This window comes from Tupaia chinensis, unplaced genomic scaffold, assembly GCF_000334495.1.
Source record: "Tupaia chinensis unplaced genomic scaffold, TupChi_1.0 Scaffold000597_1, whole genome shotgun sequence".
Taxonomy (NCBI): Eukaryota; Metazoa; Chordata; class Mammalia; order Scandentia; family Tupaiidae; genus Tupaia; species Tupaia belangeri.
In genome coordinates this window covers 416,634-422,391 of record NW_006160114.1, presented here as the reverse complement: position 1 = coordinate 422,391, position 5,758 = coordinate 416,634, and positions in this window count along the sequence as shown.

The following is a 5,758-nucleotide window of genomic DNA, read 5'->3' as shown; positions in this document are numbered from 1 at the left end:
CTAGTAGTTTTGCCTTTTCAAGAATATCATACAATTGGCATCATACAGTATGTGGCTTTTATAGATTGGCATGATTCACTGAGCAAAAGGCATGGCTCGTTAGTATCATTTCATGGCTTGATAGCTCATTTCTTTTTATTGCCCAATAATATCCCTGTGTAGGCCAGCCATAGTTAAGCACTATGCATAAGGAATCAGATCCCACATGGTCAACTGCTATTTGAAACCCAGCCCTGGTGGTTTGAAAAACACACTGGGCACCCATATGTGCATGTCTGATACCCTGAAAGAATGGAGAAGTGGAAAGAAAAGGATTGTGGTATGGCCACGTCCTCTTGAAGGGTGCTTTCTCTCTGTCTTGCTCTCTCTCACGTGCCCTCTAACAAAAAAGAAAATATTATTCCACTGGATGGACGTAACCACAGTTTGTCTATCCATTCAGTTATTAAAGGGCATCTTGGTTGTTTCCAAATTCTGGCAATTGTGAAATAAAACTTCTGTAAACACTGATGTATAGGTTTTTGTGTGGACATACATTTTCAGTTAATTTGGGTTAGTACCAAGGAGCACAACTGCTAAATCTTATGGTAAGGTCTTGTTTAGTTTCATAAAAAAAAAAAATCCAAATTGTTTTCTAAAGTGACTGCACCACTTGCATTCTCATCAGCAGTGAGTAAAAGCTCCGGTTGCTCTGCATCTTACCAGAAAGTGATGCTGTCTGTGTTTTGGATTTTAGCCCTTCAATAGGTGAGTAGTGGCATCTCATTGTTCTAATCTGCAATTTTCCAGTGGCATCTAGTCTAGTCCATTTTCTGCTAGTTGATAACTGAATACCTGATGATTTATAGGAGTAAAGATTTATTTAGCTCGCTGTTTTGGAGGCTGAGATGTCTGAGAGCATGGTGTCAGCACCTGTGAGGGTCTTTCTCCATCATAATATGGCAGAGGGCTGGAGCACATGTGTGTCCATGTCTGTGTCTCTTCATAAACTCATGAGTATCCAATTTAGGGGTCCCATCCTGATGCCTAATTACTTCCCCACAGCTCTACCTTTTAATTCCGTAGTTGTATTAAATTTCCTATAAATATTATCACAATGGAAACCAAATTTTAACATATGTATTTGGGAGGCACATTCAAACGTTAGCACCATAGGATGCTAAACATCTGTTCACATACTCTTTGTCCTCTATATATCTTCTTTGGTGAGGTGCTTATTCAGATTTTTTGCCTTTATTTTAAGTCGAGATACTCATTTTCTTATTTTAAGTTTTAAGTGGTTCTTTAAACATTTTAGCTATTAGTCCTTTATCAGTTTTTAAATTTTTAAAAAATTTGCTAGAGTGTGCGTGCACTCTCTGGGGGAGGAAGGAAGAGAGAGAGAGAGAGGAAGCATTCCCTTCCCCATGGATCATGATCACACTGCAATCCCTTCACCTCTATCCTCTAGTTCTGGGACTTCAGGCACACGCACACACCTGTACCCAGTATGTTTTTCAAGCTGCCGGTGTGGAACTCAAATAGCATGGTTGGCCATGTGGAGTCTAGACACCTTAACCATCAAGCTCTGGGCTGGCCCAGATATATGTGTTTTGCAAAGATTTTCTCCCAGTCCAGGGCTAGTCTTTTCATTCTCTTAACAGTGTCTTTTGCAGAACAAGAGTTTTTCTTCTTCTTCTTCTTCTTCTTTTTTTAAGAATTATGTTATTTTGTTTTTTATATTTTTTATTTATTCATTCATTTATCTTTTAATTTTACCAGAGGGAAGTAGGGAGGGAAGGAGAGAGAGAGAACGAGAGAGAGCGAGAGAGAGAGAGAGAGAGAAAAGCAAGCCACCAGGTCCAGGACTTGAACCGTGGTTAGCCATGTGGGAGTGTCCAGCACCTTAACCACCATGCCACCTGCTGGTCCCTGAGTATTTCATTTTAATAAGGTCCTACTTATCAATGATTTTTTTTTCAGAATCATGCTTTCAGTGTTGTATTTAAAAAGTCTTCACCAAACCCCGTCAGCTAGAGTCTCTTCTACTATCTTCCAAGGGTTTTATAGTGTGTTTTACATTTAGGACCATGATCCACTTTTGAGTTACTGCTGGGAGAGATGCAGTCTGTGTCTCACTTAATTTCTTTGCACATAGTTGTCCTGATGTTCAACCATTTGTAAAAGAGACCATCCTCTCTCCATTGAATTACTTTTGTGCTTTTGTTGAAAATCAGCTAACCGTGGTTGTGCGGGATTATTTCTGAGCTGTATTTTGTTCGGCATTTTTTTCCCCTCAGTTTATTAATTTATTTTCTGAGAGAGAGTGGGGTGCGGAGGAGCACTATTGACATGATCCTCATGCTGCAATCCTATTCCCCATTCCTGAGCTCTGCAGGCACGTCAGGATCACAGGTGCCTCTGGTACACTGAGGCCAATGCAAACCCAGAGCCTTCCCACATGGTCTCCAGCATCACGCCACTTAACCATCGCGTGGCATGTGGTTAAAGCGCTGGACTCCCACATAGCCTACCACAGTTTAAGTCCCAGAACTGGCGACTTGAAAGTCTTATGATGGTGGTTAAGGCACTAGACTCCCACATGGCCCACCCCTACTACCTACTTGCTCTTTAGCTTTACACATTTTTCCTTTTTATAGAGAGTGATTTTTTTTTTTTCCTAGAGGGCATGTGCACTCGCTGGAGAGACAGAAAGACAGAAAGTGAGAAATCACCCACCGGAGGGATGGCCATGCCATAGTTCCTGTTCCTCCATTCTTCTCTCAGGATTTTGGTCATGCATCTGGCATGAGTTTGAAGCTGCCTGGTCTAGGACTTGAACGGTGGTTGACTACGTGGTAGTCCAGTGTTGTAACCATTATGCCATCTGCTGGTCCCCTCTTCTTTTTTTAGGAGAGATTTTTCTGTGGTGTGCATGCACTTGCCAGAGAGACAGAGAGAGACAGAAAGTGAGAACCCCCTGCCCCCGGGGCCATACCACAATCCTTTCTCCTCCATTCTCTTCTTGGAATTTTGGCCATGCACACATGCCTGGTATTAGTTTCTAGCTGCCAGGTCCAGGTCTAGAACCATGGTAGGCCATGTGGGAGTCCAGTGCCTTAACTAGTATAACACCTGTTGTCCCCCCCCCCAATTTTTCCTTCTTGTGAAGTCTGTATTTATCCAGCAGATAGTAAAATCCTCATTTCATGAGCAGCGGTTAGTGTAATGGCTATGTTGCTGGACTCCCATGTAGTTGACTGTGGTTTGAGTGACTTAAACTCATGCCGTGTGCGTGTATGTGCGTGCCCAAGATCCCTAGAGGAGAAGGGAGGAGAAGGGATTGCGGTGTGGCCATTTCCCCTGGGGGGTGATTTCTCGCTGTCTCTCTGTCTCTGTCTTAACGGTGAGTGCATGTGCCCTATAGCAAAAACCTCTCCAAAAAAAAAAAAAAAAAAAATTCCTCATTTCAAAGATGGGAAACCAAGCCTCAGAATGGACAAGCACATTTTCCCCAGGCCAGTAAAGCTTGCAGGAGTAGAGTTAGAATTCAAACCCACGTTTGATTGATGCTATGCACTTTCTGTGACCCTTGGCTGCCTAATGGTACCAGGTGGGATTTGGTCTATAACCTTAATCTTAGATGGTTCTCCCTGGGGCCTGAATCCAGCATCTCCTTTCCCTGATGGTGTTTGGAAACTTGGCTCAGCTGCTCTGATAGTCGTGAAGAGTCTCTCTCTCTCTCTCATGGTTCCTTTGGACGTATAACACGAACCCTGACCTGCCTAAAATTTAGCTTTTCCTAAAAATTTCATCTCATTTTTAGTATGGGTTTTTGCAGAGATCTTAAGCATAGTTACTGTTTCCGTGGTTCACAATGAACACTTTTTGCTAAGTCACTTACTTGTCCATGGGCCTTGCCATTGAGGGTCCTCTGTTGTTTTTTCTGAAGGTGGAGCCTGCTGAGTGGGATTGGTAAACTTGGCACAGTGCTAAAAATCTCCCCGGTGAAATTTCACCCATACTCTCACTAGGGCCTAGAGCACTTGGTCTCAGAATTTAGACATCAACTTTATGCTGGCTTTCTGTGCTGCGAAGTAGAATAGCTCTACAATCTACTAAATTTTATTTTACTGCCAGAAGTGTGAAAGAAAAAAATCTCTGGGGCCAGAAGGTGACGTAGTGGTTAAGGTGCTAGACTCCCAAGTGGCCTATCACAGTTTGAGTACCAGACCTGGTGGCTTGAAAATCATGCCGGGCACCTGTGTGTGTGTGTGGCCAAAATCCTGAGAAGAGATTGAAGGAGAAGGGATTGTGGCATGGCCACCCCTAGGCAGTGGGATGGGGATGAGGAGGTGTTGTGATTTCTCACTTTCCCTCTCTCTGTCTCTCTTTGGTGAGTGCATGCTCCCTATGGCAATCAATCAATCAATTAATTAATCAATGGCTTATCTGCACCAACCAAAGGTGAAATAGTTTGCAGACCACACAGTGAGGGCAAAGCAGGTGGTCTTTGAATCACACTGGGCCTCCCTCTGTGAGAGGGAGGGCAACCTTTGATTGTGGTGCAGTTAAGAAAGGAGACCATGTGGGATTTGGAAATCCTCTGGAGGTGGCATAGGGGCACCATTGTACCACTCTTATTATTGAAACTGAAATGAACTGTTTTGAAACAGAACACACATGGCCGCTTTTTAAAGCACTTTACAATGTTAACCTCTCACTATGCACTCATCGAAGTTTTTCCTGAAGCTAATGCCCGGTTTTACTTACATTATCAATAACTAATCCAAGTTCCAGGGAGTGTAACATCTAGAGGCCCAGTGAGTCCTCATTACTGATCAAAGACAGCTGGGGAGTAGGAGGGTGCAGAAAAGATTCAAAGGCCAGGGGCACCTTCCTTCATTTTTCTGGTGGAAGACCAGATGATGGTAATATAAACTTCTGTCTTAGTCCCTTACTGTGTGGCTAACAGAAAATGCCTGAAACTGGGTGCTTTATAAAAATACAGGTTTACTTAGCTCGTGGTTTGGTGATTTAAGGCCCACAGGCCATATTTGATGCGTATCTTACAGAGTGAGAATTACATCACTAGGTCAGCGCAGAGTGGCTGGTGCCATGAGTCTCTGTTCTGATCGCATTCCGTCAAAATTCAATGATAGGAGCCCTACTCCAAAACACTTAATTCTAATCTCTTTCCAAAGGCTCCACTTTCCCACATATTTGTATCAAGTTTTCACCTGTTACAATGGCTCAACACATACATGCATTGGGGGGGGGGCATAATCAAACTATAGCACCCACTTACCTATCCCACGCCACTGATAACCGAATCTTTATAAACTGTGGTCCTGGCTTGGTTTTTGGAGCAGAGAGTCCACAAGCAGGGAGCTGGTGAGGTCAGTACTGCCAGTTTCAGTATTAAACTTTCTGCCAGCTCCAGAGAGTAACTCACTCCCGAGTGAGCCCTCTGGACTGGCCTGACTACCAGGTTGCATATGCCATGGCCAAAGGGCACAGGTAGATTCAGGCTTTGGTGCCCTCTTGACAACCGAGAGGATAAAATACTAGTAAGGGCAAAGAAACAGCAATAAAATAATCCAATAACAGAGAAGATTTATAACAGTAATAATAATCCTCAAAGTGCATCTCAAATCTTTTATTTTGGAGAAGGTAAACCGGTTGTGAGCTCCCTGTCATCTTGCTGAGGCCGGGTCGGCGCTGGTACGGCCGGGCCTGCGGCACTAGCCTCCGGCCTCTCGCGGCTGGGACGGCTGGG